The sequence below is a fragment of the Carcharhinus amblyrhynchos genome, chromosome 4 (assembly GCF_965287045.1).
Source record: "Carcharhinus amblyrhynchos chromosome 4, sCarAmb.v2.hapA, whole genome shotgun sequence".
NCBI classification, from domain to species: Eukaryota; Metazoa; Chordata; class Chondrichthyes; order Carcharhiniformes; family Carcharhinidae; genus Carcharhinus; species Carcharhinus amblyrhynchos.
Genome location: NC_137327.1, coordinates 89,772,014 through 89,789,357, shown reverse-complemented (window position 1 = coordinate 89,789,357; position 17,344 = coordinate 89,772,014). Strand labels below are relative to the sequence as shown.

Below are 17,344 nucleotides of genomic sequence, written 5' to 3'. Positions count from 1 at the left end.
ATTATTTGGGGGCCTATGGACGACACCCACCAGCGTCTTCCTCCCTTTGCTGTTCCTAATCTCCACCCACAATGATTCCACTTTCTGCTCTTTGGCTCCTATGTCATCCCTTACTACCACCCTGATGCTATCCCAGCAGAGGCTGTTTAGCAGGGTAGAATGTTTAAATTCATTGTGGCGTGATGCGAATGTTTAAATTCTAAATAAATGCTTAATTTCAGAATTTCTATTAAAAATTGCTCTCAAACTTGGATAATGACTCCATTCTTTCAGAACTTCTGCTGTTGCTATTAATAAGTTGTTCCAAAAACAATGTAATTGACGAAGACATTCCCTCTGTAAAACTTTCCTTTCCCTGTAATTGTCATCTAAAGGCATCAGGATTTCCTGTCTTGTAAACAGTGCCAACAGTTTGGAAGTCAGTCATCTGCTGTTTCTTTCTGATAAACAAGTATAAGAAGGCAACAAACCAGAGGACATAACCTTAGCTCATTGCATCTTAAATTTATATATGCCATCTGTTGATAACTGCCCTTGAAGATGACAGACTGATGACCATTATATCAGATAGCCTTAAGTAATCGCAGCATCCCTAAGTGGTCCCATCAGCAAACCATTCATATTGATATCAATATCCTTGATACACTGTAACAAGCCTCTTGAATGACTTCCTTCTGTATATTTGACATTGGAAGCTACATTGTCAAATATACAGAAGCTTCCAATTTATCAGGCAGGACTACTTAACTTTCTCACCTTTTGTCTTGCATTAGTTTTTTTGAAAGTTTGTTTCCTTGATTTTCCTTTTTGATTTGGTTCATAACTACTAAACTAACAGATATGCACAGATTGGAAAAGATGCAGTCAACATGAGAAGTCTTCTCAGCCAATGAGAACTACAATTAAAGACAAAGGTAAAAATAAAGATTAAGAAACTGCCTGTTACACTCAACTGAAATGTTGATTTTACAAATGAAAAGGAAAATCAATTGCAGTAACGAAAAGAACTAAATTATCAAAAAAAGCATTGTAAGTCAACAAATATTTTATATCTTCCACCTGTTTGGGACAATTTGGGGGCTGATTCTCAGACCTCTTCAGATAGCTGGTGGGAATCCCATTGTTCCAATGAATGGGGCACCAGCTGAAAATCAGGATTCTCGATGGGCGCCCAGGTAGACATTTCAGAAGCGCTCAAGAGCTTGGCCAAGTCAGACTGGGTCTTGGCTAAGGGTATCGCCCAGATTGCTCAGACCACAGTGGGTCTCCAGGATTGGTATCACTAGATGACTGAGGCAGCTGGATCTCACTCCGCCTGCCCATTTCTCCCATGGAGACATCCGGAAACCACTGGGCACTCTGAAGGAGTAGAAAGCTGGAACTTTTGCAAGGAAGCACCTGGCAATCTCTAGCCCTTCTAAAACCCCCTTCCTGGCACCACAAGGATTTGGGAAGAACACGGTGACAGTGTCACCTGTGACCCGCCCTGCTGTCCTTGATTGGGTTCCCTCCCAGAGCAGGTAACATGCAAATAGCTCCATCTCCATATCATTAGTGGGACTGACCCCAGATGCATCAGCCACATGATATTCACCCACCCTCACTACCAGAAATCACGCAGGCGTAGTTTGGTGTATATTTGAAAAGCGAAGACCCCTTTGCGTGCTTCTCCCTAACCACAAACTCCCCCTCTCTAGAGGTCAACATAGCATCACACCAGGGTGATGGTCCTAGGTTGGCAGTGTCAGTAGGTCTGATCACAAGGCAGGAGGGTGATGACAACACACTGTGAGGAAAGCCAAGGTGCTCCTCATGATGACAAGAGATCTGATTCTTGTCTACCTCAAGATGTTCCACTGACCTCCCTTTCCACCCCTGAGTGCGTGATGGAGACACTTCCTTCTGGCCTACTGTTAGCCTGGTGGGGGAGGGAGGATTTGGGCAAAGGTGAGGGATTCCTGCAAAGAGAGTGGTATAGGTGTGAACCGGTGTGTTGCACTCAGGCTCACATGGTTTTCTACCCCAGGATAAATCTGTAGAGCCTGTGAGGACAGTGCTGAGCTGGAGAGAGAAATGCTGTCCACCCCTTCCCACCATTTCCCACTGATGAGTCTGACTACACAAAGTGAAAAATACTCAAGCTTAAGGTGACTAGCTATCACTGTAACATTACATTCTGCACTGTCTCGTTTCCTTCTCTATGAGCAGTATAGCGTGCAAGAAAAATACTTTTCACTGTATGTTAATACATGTAACAATAATAAATCAAATCAAAACAATGTTTTAATGTTGGTGTCCCCTGCTCCATAACTAACCTGTGCTAACTGTGCTCCTGCAACTTCTTAACTTTTTGAGGTCCCCTGCTTCTTCCAGGAGTTCCCCCAGACTGCATATCAGATGTGGAGACAGCTTGCTGTGTTCCATGTCCTGTGAAATGAAATCTAGCTGCCTCACTGTCATCTGGCTATGCCAGTCCTAGAGACCCTCCATGGTATGAGGAATGTGGGTTTTGCCTCAGCCAAGGCCCCATATGACTAGGCCAGGCTCTTGAGCCCTTTTGTAATATCCATTTGGACCTTTGACCTGCCTGTAAGAATGCTGGACATGTTGTCTTGGCCCTTAACAATGGAGAGCACAGAGTGAGCCAGACCTTGGACACTTTCAGTCATTGCTTGGACTTCTTGTCCCAGGATCTCCACTGCGGCTGCCACCTTTTCAATGTTAACCGGGTTGCATGTATTTCTGGCACCATCTCCTTTGAAAGAAGCTGGTGGACTATTCTAGGTGAACTTTGCAGTTGCAGAAAGGTTCCAGGCACCCCCTCCTGATAATCATGGTTTTGCTTCTGCATCTATAGCAGTGTTGGAGTGAGCTTTTCCAGAGGATTAACATCTGCCTTCAGGGCTGCTTGTTCCTGGGAGCCAGCAGTCCTCTGACTAGCAGCTCACCTGAAAGTTCCTACTTCCACCCAATGTGCAGCAACAGCTCTGTGCTGCTCACCAGAAAGTGCCCCAGATGCCTAACCCTAACATTTCCCACCAAGGTGAGCATACCTGCAACTGCTGGGTGGTGCAGGTGAAGGCAGCGCCAAGAATTCCATATTGTCCCCAGAACAGTGGTCTGGGGTTGCTCTGAGGGTTTGGACAAGGGGGTGCAACCCCAGATGGCATAGCCTCAGTGGATGATGATCCTGGGAGAGAAAGGACATGGGTGAACTTTTGGAAGCAATAGTAGTGTGGAGAATGTTAAACTCACTTGAGATATGGATGAACGTACAGTGGACTCTTACTTGCTGAGGGCATGCCGACCACACAGATGGCTACTGACTGTTCCTGGCCCTCCCCTGCAATTTCCAGGGCCCTTTCTTCAAAGAGGTAAGGACAATCATTGCAGGTACACAAGCATTGTCTTCTCTCTCTCCCTTCTATTATGTGTTGTCTTATCTTTGGGGAGAGTAAAAGGAGAATTTGAGAGAGTGACCTGATGGGTTTGGGGGCTTAACATTGGTGCCATGTGTGGAATCTGGGCCAATCCTGTGAGGGATCATGATGGGTATCAGGGGGAAGGGTGAGGTTAATGGGGATCATTGGGGAGGATTTAGGAGAAGGGGCGGAATGCAGAGTTCTGAGGGAAGTGCTAGTAGACCGGCTGGTTGAAGACTGGAAGTGCTTATTCTATTATGGTGTTAGGATCAGGAATGATGCCGGGAGAAGTCAAGTGGGTGCTCACTCTTGCAGCTGTAATGAGGTTGTTGATTTTCTTCCTGCACTGAATGGCTGTCCTCCAGATCAGACTATTGCTGCTGATAGCCGAGGGTTCTACCACCATTTTCATAGGTAATCTGCTGTCTACCCTGGGAACATGGTGGTCCTCCTCTCCTTGATGATGTCCAACATCTGGTCAACATCCAAAAAGTGTGGAGCTGGTCACCTTCCGGCCATCATCTCTAGTGAGGTGGCCGTGGAGTGTGTGAGGAACACTTTTAAGCTCGTCCCATTTGTTGTTCATTCAGGTGATTCCCAACTCCAGGGAATCAGCTGGCAGTGGAGTCAGAAAATCCATGAAAAATCCATGGGGGCCAGGCTATCCATTTAGATAGGCAGAATAACTGCTTCCAGCAAAAGCTGAATCACTCCTGCTTTCCTGTCAATGGAAGGGGTTGGACAAAAAGATGCAACCCCAGATGGTGTGGCCTCAGTGGATGGTGATCCTGGAAAAGAAAGAACGAGGGTTTGCTTTTGGCAACATCAGTGGTGTGGAGAACATTAAGCTCACCTGAGATATGGAGAATGGAAGAATTGGGCCCTTCGTAATTTCCTGTTAGGGGAAAACAACTTTATATTTTGTACACGTCTCTTTGAAAAGAACTCTAAGAGTATGCATAACACAAACTCTGTGACCCCCTTTTCATTTTATCCCTCAAAATATCCATCTTCGTTGTCAGTTTGTCATCAAGGGGTGAAAGAAACAAACTGAACAAAAAAACTAACCGCTCTAGTTCACTTTGTTCAAATTCTCAGTCACAGCTCCCTAAAACTCTTCCGACTCTGCCTTGCCTGAGGCCTCATTATTTTAAAATAGCTAAATAATGATAGAATTTGATTTAATTTAATTTATTATTGTCACATGTATTAATCTACAGTGAAAAGTATTGTTTCTTGTACAGACAGAACATACCGTTCATAGAGAAGGAAATGAGCGGGTGCAGAATGTAATGCTACAGTCATAGCTGGGGTGTCGAGAAAGATCAACTTAATGCAAGGTAGGTCCATTTCAGAAGTCTGATGGCAGCAGGGAAGGAGCTGTTCTTGGACCAGTTGGGGCATGATCTCACACTTTTGTATCTTTTTCCCAACGGAAGAAGGTGGAAGAGAGAATGTCCGGGATGTGTCATTGATTTTCTCCTGCCTATCACTGAATGTGTGCCAGTTTTTAGGGTGTTTAAAGATGAAAAGGGAAGGACAGTCCGGATTTCACACTTGTGCAATTCAGCAAGTCAGTAATTGACAACAGGAAGTGGAGCCAGACCACTCCATCCTCCAGACAATACCCAAAGATCCATAGGAAGATAGTACAACATACTGTGCATTTCCCTTGCTTTTATCTTTAATAACTTATTGTATTCCGGGAACAGTTCTGTTACACTCGAGGGCGAATATAGTCAACATCCTTAAAAAAAGATGACATTTACCCTGGGGTGGAGAGGGTGGAGCGCACGGTTGCCTAGATGGCTATCATGTGGCTCATTGTGAACTTTGATCCCCGTTCCAATTGTGGTAAACGAGGGGTTTGCCTTCTTTGTTCTTTCCCAGAGTAAAACTATTGCATAAACTGTAATTCTGCAACCCTCAAATAACGGACAGTGCTACTTGGAGAAGAGGAAGAATATGGACCCACTAACTACTAGTCCATTAGTTTGACATATTTAATATGGAAAATTTGTGAAAAATTATTAGGCATCTAATATAAAAGGTGGCCTTGCAGAGAGCTGCCATTGACATGATGGGCCAAATGGCTTCCTTCTGGGCTCAGGCCATTTTATCATTCTATTTTTTCAAGTTAACCATAAATTCTCAATCCCCAGAACAATCCCCAATGCATTAAGATGAGCACATAGATGGAAAGGGATTTATTAGGAATATCCAACATAATTTCAATAGAGGAAACCTTATCTTCCAAATTTGATTATATTTTCGAACAAGTCATGAAAGATGATAAATGAATTGGGGATTGTTCTGGGGATTGAGAATTTATGGTTAACTTATGGTCCTACACTCATCATTGTGAGAGAAGATGAGCACATAGATGGAAAGGAACATATTAGGAATATCTAACATGATTTCAATAGAGGAAACCATATCTTGCCAATTTGATTACATTTTTGAACAAGTCACCAAAGATGATAAATGAATTGGAAGCTCAGTAGACATTGTTTGCTGAGACTTCCTAAAACTTTTGACAAGTGCTTATATTAGTGGTAATCTGTCGAGCTGAATTGGGAATGAACTGTAAAGCAGTAGACAGTAAGTGCCTATTAATGAAATTGTAAATGTTTAGAGCCTGGTCACTGGTCACTCACAGTGATGAGTGTAGGCCCATTACTCTATAATATTTTTGTTAATGATATAGATATAGTAGTTGGGGCATTTTCCATATTTCTGCTAGTGTTAGGACTGCAGGCAATGCTCAACAGTTTCAGTCTCATCTTAATGCATTGAGGATTGTTCTAGGAATTAAGAATTTATGGTTAACTTGAAAAAATAGAATGATAAAATGGCCCAAGCCCAGAAGGAAGCCATTTGGCCCATCATATCTATGACAGCTCTCTGTAAAATAACCTTTTCCTATTCTTTTGCCTTTTCCCCAAAGCTCCGCAAGTCTTTTTCTTCTGATAATTAGCCAATTATTTTTTAAAGGCCTTGATCAAATTTGCCTGCACCATGACCTCAGGCAGTGCTTTCTAGAGTCTAGCCTAAAAAGATTTCTCCTCATATTGCTGCCATTGCTTTTGTCAATCATATTGAGACAGTGTCCTCCGGCTCTGAATCCTTCTGCCAATGGATACAGTTTCTCCCTATCTACACTGTCCAGATCTGCCATTAATTTGAACAGTTGGTCTATTTTGCAGGTGGGCAGGATGAATGCTGGACTTACAATTAACATTCAGAGAAAAGCATTAAAGCAGGTGGAGAAAGAAAGAGATCTGTAAATTCTGATATATTTTTTAAAAGATTCATGAGTAATGCTGTTAAGCGATAGCTTAGAAAGAGTAAGACTTGGATGTGAAAAATGTTATTTTTCAATATTTCTGAGGGCTACAGTAGTATTCTGTAAAGCAGGATTTTGTGTGTGTGTGTGTGTGTGTGTGTGTGTGGCGGGGGGGGGGGGGGGAAGCGGTGCGGTGGCGGGGGGGACTCAATTAATTAACCTGAGAACTAACTTGTCTACAAAGTTTTGGACATAGGTATTTGAAATGATTACGGCCAAGTTAGATGTTCTACAAGTGAACACAGCATGTGTAGAAATTTGCCTTAGGACCTAAGTGAGGATTTGGATTTTCAACTGTTGAATTTCAAAGGAGAGTAAGAAAGAGAAAGAAGCCATAAATAAATAAAACAAAATTACAAAATGATTAATTTTTATTTTACCTTATGTGGTCATAAGGAGAAGATCTTCATATCCTGAAAAAGGTAAATTTCAAAGAAGGTTAAGGACAATGGGGAGACATGAAAGAAAAATAAACATATTTAAAGAGAGGTTAAAAGCTCTGCTCTGTCCTGAGGCAGACTGTGAAAAAGTGAAGTGAGCAGTCCTCAGCCATGTGAAAGAAGTGTCTGGTTCTTCTAGAAAGCAGAGTTTGTTTTAAAACCTTGAATGTCCATATCTAGTTCCAGAGGTTTGCTGTTCTATTGGAAATTATGCGTCTTCTGACAGCTATACAAGATTTGTCTTTGTAGGACAAAAACTGTGACGCCTATCTGTCATAGATTAATTAAATTGGTATAGACTGTCTAGTCAAACAGAATCTATTCCTTTCGTCATCGTATAAACCTCAATTAGATCTCCCTGTGAAATACCTTCTGTACAGCAATAGTGAGTTCTGCCTTATGGCAATATCACTGGATTTTCTGTACATTAACTATCTATAGAAATTTGCCTAAAGGAGTGTTTATTTGTGAATCTAACCACAAGTTTTTTTTTAACAGTATAAATGTAATCTTGCATGTTTACATTTCATTTTCTTCTGTTGATAAATATATTCATTAAATATTTAAAATTTCCAGAAGTGTTACTCGAATTATGGCTCCTGACTTCAGTATTCATATCTTTTCATGGTTCAATACAAATTGAAAATAGTTGTGACCGCTTGTTAAGTTTTGTTTGATTGGGGGGATTTGTCTCACATAGCACTCACCACCTGTTGGATCATAACAGTTGGGTTGCACTTAAAGGACAACTAACTACAAGACAACACATACATTTATGTACTTGCACAAAACCTTGGCCAAGTTATAGTGAGAATACTGTGTTTCGTATTTTGATTTTGACCTGCACACATGGTGCTTAATATTGAGGCTGGGGAAAGTTGGCAAAGGAAGGTCACTAGATTAATTCCTAGGTTGAAGCATTTCAGTTGTTAAGGGAGTCTAAAAGAACTTGAACTATGCACTTTAAGCATTGACTTGGAGATCTGGTTGAGGTTTATAAGATGATAAAAGGAATAGATTCTGTTTGACTAGACAGTCTGTACTAATTTAAATAAACTATGACAGACAGGGGTCACAGCTTTTGTCCTACAAAGGCTAATCTTGTTTAGCTGTCAGAAGATGCATAATTTCCTATAGAACAGCAAACCTCTAGAACAGGCTACTGACTTGTGCAGTAGATGCTAATTCACTCAATTCTTTTAAAGGTGATCTAGATCTGCTTCTACATGAAGAGACAATGACTTCGTACCAAAGATATCTGCTGCATATAATTATGAAGGTCAGAGTGATCTCGTTGGAGTAGTTTTGTTTGCATAAACTGTTCAGGGAGAACTTTTCTGATTTCCCACATCCTGTGCCCTCTCTCCAAAAACTGTCTTTTTACCCATTTTTTTCACTTCTTCCTCTTGTTCATGTGGTGAAGTGCTTTAATGACACTTCCGGTATATTCTCGCCAAATGCTGAAAATAGGCCTCAATAACAGATGCCAATGCAAATTGTGCCTAGTGTTGTCAGACTGTCTCTTTCTGATAGGGGATGCATAATTAGGCAGCTTGGCATGCAATTTAATTCATGAGTGACAGCCATTATTTTGTTCCCCTCAATTTGTGCGTCTTTCTGCCCTCTATTATGAGCAAGCATGGATGTCCAGGTACCTCTTGCTCAATGTATTTCAATAAGATGAACCTGGTGATATGAATGAATTATCTCAAGTTGGCCAAATGATGCACACCAGCCATCAAATCTAAACACTTTTACTATACTTTTCAGATTATTTTGATTGAGTCTCTGGTTTGTTGCCTTTTGGTGCAGATTTATTAGAAATAAACAGCAGGATTAACGTCAGTTATGATGGTGGTGTTCAGGTGTGGACAACCGGAGGACACTTAAGATTCTCAATAAGAAATTAACTAAATTGATCAGTTGGAAAATTGGCTCCAGTTCTGGATTTAGCCTCAGGGAGGCTCTGTGACTCCCATGATGTAGATAAACACAGTAAAAAGTCTGACAACACCAGGTTTTAGTCCAACCGATTTATTTGATAATAGACTCACAAGCTTTCAGGGTTAGCCCCTTCGTCAGGTGAATCTGTGTGAATTTTTACTGTGTTTACGCCAGTCCAACGCCAGCATACCCACATCATGACTACTATCGATGTAGATAAAGACAGACAATCTCAAGTCTGCAAGCTAAACATCCTCAGTTTGTTATTCTGATAGCCTTGTTACTTCCTTTAAAATAGAGTCTAGCTTCTTTGAAGAATATCCCAGATAAGAACAACCTTTCCCCTATTGGCATGCAAACATGCCATTAATCAATTTTATAATCCAAGAAGATAAAGTGTGAACAGCAGCCTCTTGGCGGTATGTTGGTTTCATTTTCTTTCAACTTGTATCTGACTTGTATCTCAAATAGCTTGTTTCCAGCAGCAACCAGAGCGTGCCTGAAAAGCATTTGTATGCATCTAGTGCTTTATGGGTATGAGAAAATTTTTAATATCACTTGATTAACAGATGCAGGCAAACTTCATCGCTATGAGAACAAACTGGGTTAGGTGTGCCCCTTTCTAAGTTTATCTAGGGGTATTAGCATATTGTCTTTCTCTTTAAAAAGACAAATAGATAGCTGATGAAGGCAATTTTATAGTTGAAGGCATGGTAAAGTTCTACTTCATTTCTTTATTCTTTTATGGGATGTGGGTGTCACTGGCAAGGTTACCATTTGTTGCTCATCCTTAATTTCCCTTTGAACTGAATGACTTACTAAGCTATGTAAGAATTCTCACAACATCAGGTTAAAGTCCAACAGGCTTATTTGGTAGCACAAGCCACAAGCTTTCAGAGCACTGCCAATATCATCAGGTGAGTGGGAGTTCTGTTCACAAACAGGGCATATAAAGACACAAACTCAATTTACAAAATAGTGGTTGGAATGCAAGTCTTTACAGGTAATCAAGTGTTAAAGGTACAGATAATGTGAGTGAAGAGAGGGTTAAGCACAGGTTAAAGACACATGTATTGACTCCAGCCAGGACAGTTAGTAAGATTCTGCAAGCCCAGACAAGTTGTGGAGGTTACAGATAGTGTGACATGAACACAAGATCCTGGTGGAGGCCGTCCTCGTGTGCAGAGCATGGCTATCAGTTTTTGTTCAGTGACTCTGTGTTGGCGTGTGTTGTGAAGGCCACCTTGGAGAACGCTTACCTGAAGATCAGGGGCCGAATGCCCGCAACTGCTGAAGTGTTCCCCAACAGGAAGAGAACGCTCTTGCCTGGTGATTGTCGAGCAGTGTTCATTCATCCATTGTCATAGCCTCTGCATGGTCTCGCCAATGTACCATGAATGTAGCAAATGGAGTTTTACAACAATCAATGATAGAATTAGAATCCTGACAGTGCAGAAGGAGGCCATTTGAACCATAGAGCCTGTACAGGTAACAATCCAACCAGCCTTATCCCCTTAACCCCCACATATTACCTTGCTAATCCCTCTGACACTAAGGGACAACTTAGCATGGCCAATCAAATTGACATGCATATCTTTGGAATGTGAGAGGGAAAAGAAGCATCTGGAGAAAGCCCATGCAGTTATGGGAAAATATGCAAACTCCATACAAACAGCGATCCAAGGTTACCACAGTCACGATTACAGAGGCCAGCTTTTTGTTTAAATTTTACCAGCTGCTATGTTGGGCTTTGAAGCCATGTCTTCAGAGAGTTAACCCTAGCCTCTGGATTACTGGTCGTGTGATATTACCACTATGCCACTATCTCACCTCATCAATTGCATTTTTGTTTGAACTATTATTCCCATTCTCCCACTCCTAATATTTTGTCAGTCTTTTCTGAAGGTGTCCTTACTAAATAATAACTTTAACTGTACACGTGGACCTGAACAATGAGTTTTAACTTGCAATTCAACTATAGGAGATATGAAATTCACAGCTGAATCCATGAGCCACTCGCAAGTTATCACTGGATTGTAATCTGCAGTAGGAACCCTGGTTTGTTTGCTTTCTTTGTTTCTTATCCCAATTTCCAGAGGCCAATTATAATTTGCCTCTGTCATTCCCTCTCAAATCAGCTACTGTAGCTCATGACACTTGGGGTTTTCCTTGTCTCGTTCTCTCAATTCCAAACTGTGTACTTCCACTGCTAATCAAATTACCAAGGAAAGTTAGTCTGAATGTTGATTGAATTGGCACAATTGACTTGTCAAGGAAGGTCCAGGGAACTGATCAGGCACCTGGCCTCCTCTTGTGGGAGGCCAGGCACACCTGATTTTGTGTGAAGGCAGCACTTGGCATATCAACCTTATCCTTGGAGAGCACTCACATTGCCCTAGCTCACAAGCGCTGCAGAATTAAATGATCCATCTACCTGGTACAGCCTTCTAACCCGACACTAATCCCTGACAGTCAAACTTCCATAGCCAGTGGGCTTGAACCTCCAAGTTCAAGGACCTCCAGTGGGCAGCACTGCTGCTTCACGGCTCCAGGGTCCTGGATTCAATTCTTGGCTTGGGTCACTGTCTGTGTGGAGTTTGCATATTCTCTTTGTGTCTGCGTGGGTTTCCTCCCACAGTCCAAAGATGTGCGGGTTAGGTTGATTGGCCATGCTAAGAAATTGCCCCTTATGCGTAGGTTAGAGGGATTAGTGGCTATAATATGTAGGGATATGGGGGTAGGGCCTGGGTGGGATTGTGTTTGGTGAAGACTCGATGGGCCGAAGGGCCTCATTCTGCACTGTAGGGTTCTATGATTCTGTGGATCATTTCAGAAGTAGCTTATCCCCTTTGTCCTCACACTGTTGCCTGAGTATGGGGTCATATCTGAAAGCAGTCAATCTTCTCAGTCAGGCCTCTGGAGGCAGGGAAGGACCCCTTTCCAGATTCCTCCCTTCTGCCCTTGTGGCCTGGCCTCTTATAGAAATGCACATGGGAACCTTACATTTGCCTAATACTGACACTATGTATTCCCCTCCCCCACCCACTTTCCAGCTCCCACGCTAGAAAGGCACTCGCTCAGCAGCGATATCAAAACAAGCCTCAAGAAGGAGAAAATGGGAGGCACTTATCCCCATCTGTCAGCCACCAGACCCATTTAAACCAAGGAGCGCACAAACATAAAGGGAAGGTAAGGTCTGTGTGTGACCCCTCCCCACAAGATGGCAATACTGAACATCACCCCCCCTCCCCCCAAAGTTGAACTTATCTGGGTCTTTCATATCCTCTTTGTTGCCCTCCCGTGACTGGCACCAAGAAGTTAAGGGTGACCTGAGTGTTCCCCTCCAATATCCCCTTTGGAGGTGAGGTCATCAGATTTATGTTTTTACAAAGCTGTTGAATATTCAGTGAAAGGTCGCAGGGATGGGGGGATGGAGGTGCAGGGTGGGGAGTCATGAGAGTGAGTGCTCACTAATGACATGCTAATATATTTAAATGAGGTTCCCGGGCTCCCGCAGCATTACCTTGCCAGCAAGGGGGTTTGGAAATCACAATCTGGCTGGGGAGAATTATGTTTGCTGATTCCCTCCAGACTTGGTGAGCCCACGCATGGCTAAAGCAAGCTCAAAATCACCCTCGGAACATTTAATAGTTATGAAGATTTGGATGTTGTCGATAAGCTTGAGGGTAGACTATTAAAGAGAGGCAGAACAAATTGAAATCTGTTGAAGTCTATTCTGAGGTACTAGAGTTTAAGCAGCCTTGTCATAAGTTGATTTGTACTGAAAAAGTCACACAAATGCAACTTATGTAGCCGAAAACAAGATTAGTTTCTGGGGACTTTGAAGAGATGCCTCATGAAACATATGTGAGGGTGAATTCTTCAACAGTTGTAAAAGTTACCTTAAAAATCTTTTTGATCAAAAAGTTAATCAACAAAAATCCACATTTCTACAATGTGATATTTCTCAGAAAAAATGTCACTAAAGCTACCCCAAGGAACTGATTGAAAACTAAAAAAGGTAAACAAATGTGTCATTGGCCTAAACAGTGGTCCCAGGGTATGTTTTGTGGTGAGATTTATTTCACTTAAAATAAATTGTGTTCAATTAAAAGCAGATGCTGCAATGTTTTGCTGATGCCTTTAGAGCAAAGGTTTAGGCATCTTCATGATGCATGTTGAAGATTTCTTTTGCGGTGATACAATGGAACTTGAGAAATGTGTTATTAATAAGATTAAAGTAGAATTTAAAATTGGCTATGGAGCTTATAAATATATTGGTTAGATCTTAAGCAAAGTTAGTCTTGATAATTTTGAATCACATTTTGTTTTCAGTGTGTGTTATTCCTGTACCAGTTAATCTTACTAGGCCATCAGAGAAAGATGATGGCTAAAGAAAAGACTGAACAGTTGCAAAGTTTGCTTTGGTCATTTCAGCTGGCTGTGCACTTGGACTAGACTAGAGAGGAGAATGTTGTAAGAGGAAATAAAACATTACAAAAGTTAAATCAGGATAGATACATACTTATGTTTACACCTTGGATAATCCAAAGAAGATGAATATTTTTAATAATGCTTTATGTACTTACCTTTCTTCCTGATAGGTATTCAAGTAGAGAACTATGCTCATAATATTTCTAATGGTGAGAATGGGAAATGTTGACCTTTGGCAAGGCTGGTAGTGCCAAGCTGGCACTGCCCAAGTGTCAATGCTGTCCCTGTCCCCCAGATCTATGGGGCCTCAATGGCTTCTGGCCTGCCAGTGAGGTCATCAGGTCAAATCCTTGTTGATGGAAACCATACGTGATCATCGCCAGTGAGGACATTCACTGGCGACACCGTCAAGATAAGTGAGCCGAGACAATTACGGGCAAAAGCAAGGTAAATAAAAGGGGTTGCCAAAATCATGCTGCCTACCAAAACACTGACTGTGGTTGAGGCAGTGGGCATGGCGTTCTATTTGAAGAGATTCTGTACAATGGGCATACTGAAGATGGTATACCCATTGAATGTTGTGTAGATAATTGTCCCTTCTGTGATCCTCAATCCTAATTACAATATTTTTAGTGACCCTGGGACGCAGAGCCTAAGCTCAATGGGGAAGCTACTGCAGACTGCTGGGCATGCACCCTGTCCTCCCATATACTGTGTTAAAGTTCCCACAGTATGTGGGAGACCTGTGAACCTCACCCCCACCTTCCACACACATCGACCCCCCCCCCCCCAACATTCCCAAAGGCCCCTTTCATAGACATCCCCTCACAGATCCCCCTCACAGTCATTCTGGCCTCCTAATTGGTGCTCCTGCCCAATCATTGCCCCCCCACCAGCTCCCACTCCACTGCGGAGATCCTGACCCTGTATCTCAGGACCCACCACTTTGGCAGTGCCAGGATCCCAGGCTGACAGTGCCAGGGTGACACTGCCCAAGGTGCACTGCCCCCCTGCCCCTGACCACCCTGGGTCCTCAATGGCCTTCATTTTCACAAGCAAGGCCATCAATCATGTCCCTGTTGGTGGATACCATCTTTAATCCTCACCAGTGAGGACTTTCACTGACAAGGTCGGAAAGCTAAGTGAGCTGAGAGAATTGAGTCTGGTGTCACTGACATATTTAAGTAGACATATAAATATTTAATCAGTGTCACACCCTTCCTGGGTATGAGGCTGATTATGTCAATAAAAGCGGCCTGGAAAATTTTTTCCCTGCTGCTAAACTTTCCCATGCCACTATACTACTTGACCAGTGTGGTGGGGCGTAAATATCGTGCCCTTGTCACTTAAAATTAGTAATGCCATTTGCTGCTGCTTTTCTTCTTGATCACATACTTTTTTTTTAGCACACCCATATTGGTTTTTATTCTTTGGGGATTGGTGGGGAAATGAAGGAAGAATTCCGACATTGATTGTTAGCCTGTTGGACCACATTGAACACTCCGTGGCCATCAATTCCTGACATTGGACTCGAACACAGAGCTTCCACTCCAGCGGTAGGGCTGTTACTGTTGTTCCACAGGCCCCATCTCACTTTGGTAGGTACAAAAATTCCATTTTGCCCGTAATTTTTTATCCAATTTCCATCTCATTCCAGTTGTGGCCATTTTGCAGTCTGGCCATGAAAAGTGTGCTTTCTTTCTCCATTTTCACTGGCTCTTCCTCTTGCTTCCATTCCTGTATCATTTTCTCTGTTGGATCAAAATGCCTTTTAGCCATTCTATATCCATGCTCCACTTCGAATTCTAACCTTTTTTTTGCCTGTACCCCTGGGATTTGTACCAATTACCAGTATCTCTGCATAATTCTGAAACATGTGTGAATAAGGCAACAGGATGATAATCGGACTATAAGGTGCATAAGAACTTTAGGCAACTTTTTTCCAGAAAGAAAGTGCAACTATTGTTCCACCATATATAATAACAGAGCTGCCCTGAAAAGGAACAGACTGAAAGTATGGTTGTTGGGTTTGGAGTTTCATGCTTGTAATGTGTATCTCTGTGGATAAAAGCTTACAAAAGTGTGTAAAGATTTTTTCTAGTTCTACTCTTCACCACTTATTTTGTGGAACAGAACAGGTCTTCTTGCCACTTCCATACACATGGAAGATGTGATCAATGTTGGTTGCAGCAGAGATGGAAGAGACAAAAATCCCATCAGGACAATGCGCCTGGAGCACCAGCCCACCCAGATTGCCTGGGATTCTTCTAAACCACTATAAATCTAGAGATCCTTGTGACTTTAAATTTCCTGCAACAGCAGTCCATTCCTCAAATCCATGACATCACCTCTCTCCTGCTGCACAGCCTAGAACCAACTGGGAGTTGGAATGGTGGAAGGACTCAGGAGTAAGAGAAGGAGGGGAATCGGAGAGAAGTGGTAGGAATCAGAGATGAAAGGAAGTTAGCATGGACTTCCCTTCATGGACTTCCAGCATGGACAGCAGGAAGTCAGTGTGAGTATTGAAGGGGAGGAGGTGAATCAGGACTGACATGGGGAAGGGTTCTGTGGAACTGAGAGGGAGGGAAGAATCAAATGGTTGTGCTCAGAGTTTGGAGAGGAGGGGACTTAGGAGTCAGAGCAAAAGGACACTCCGAATGGAAGGAAGACATGAGAAGAGACAACATGAGAGTCACTAATCAAGCTGCTCAGGAGTCGGACTGGGTCTCTGCGAAAATATCTAACCCCGTGATCTCAAATTGAATTGTATGTGATAGCATAAGAAAAGTCACGGGTGAGGTGACACTCATTCCTCAAAACTACTGGGCCAAAGGTTGGATGGCCCCATTTTCAGATACAGGGGTCAGTCACAATTCTTGGCCTACCTCTGCCAGTTCCTGCGGAGGTACATTTAATTTTGTTTTCTCATTTGGATGATTGTGGCATGAAGCTTAGCATGATCTATGCTGCTAGCTGGTTGCATACTCACTAAGACTGTACCAGGGTAGCATTTGTTTCAGGTAACCTGCAGCTTTTAAAGGCAGTCTATCCACCTTAATAGAAAACTGTAGTAGTGAAATAAAAGCTGCAAAAACAGTCATAGTTAAGATTGAAGATGAGCAAAATAGAAATTTGTGATGCTGCACTCTGGGCACTGATCATGGAGCTGAACTCAAGAGAAGGATCAGGATGCTAGAGCTTCCAAAGGAAGTGGGAGCAGGTGGCCAGGACGGTCAGTGCCTAGAATCTGGCCCAAAGGATCTAGCAACAAAGTGAGGAAGGAGTAAGTGGCTTCGCGCTTGGTCAAGGTCAGTGAATGCATCTTCATATCACCAGCGTCTCAAGTTGTTCCATGTATTCCACTCCCATCACTTACCAAGCTATAATAATATTCAGGATGCATGTCTAACTTGCTCCACCTCATCCATCCACACCTTTCCATGGTTCCAACTTCCCACCCACCCCTCACTATTTGTACCTTCAGCCATTCAATGAAAGCAAGAACATTACCCAAACATAGTACATTAGAATCATTGACATACTGCCCTCTTCCTTTGCAGAAGAAAGTTGTACAAAAGAGGAGGAAGAAACAGAAACTGGATAGTTAATTGCAATAAATCTATCTACATGATGCGAAAGAGAAGCTGATACAGGGAATCATGGAGTCGACCAAGACAGAGTTGGTAACATTGGCATCATGAAGGCCGTTGAAAATTATAGTAAGTTACTGCTGTATGTCTATTTTTGATTTGATTTAT

At 42.5% G+C, this 17,344-nt stretch overlaps 1 protein-coding gene across 1 annotated transcript in view; it reads left to right on the top strand.

The window, feature by feature from the left end:
* gdpd2 (glycerophosphodiester phosphodiesterase domain containing 2) overlaps positions 1-17,344 on the top strand; it is a 147,851-nt gene that overhangs the window by 17,887 nt on the left and 112,620 nt on the right. The window contains exon 2 of the mRNA XM_080187518.1: positions 17,147-17,305. The gene's annotated coding sequence lies outside the window, so the exon portion shown is untranslated. The remainder of the gene's footprint in view (positions 1-17,146; positions 17,306-17,344) is intronic.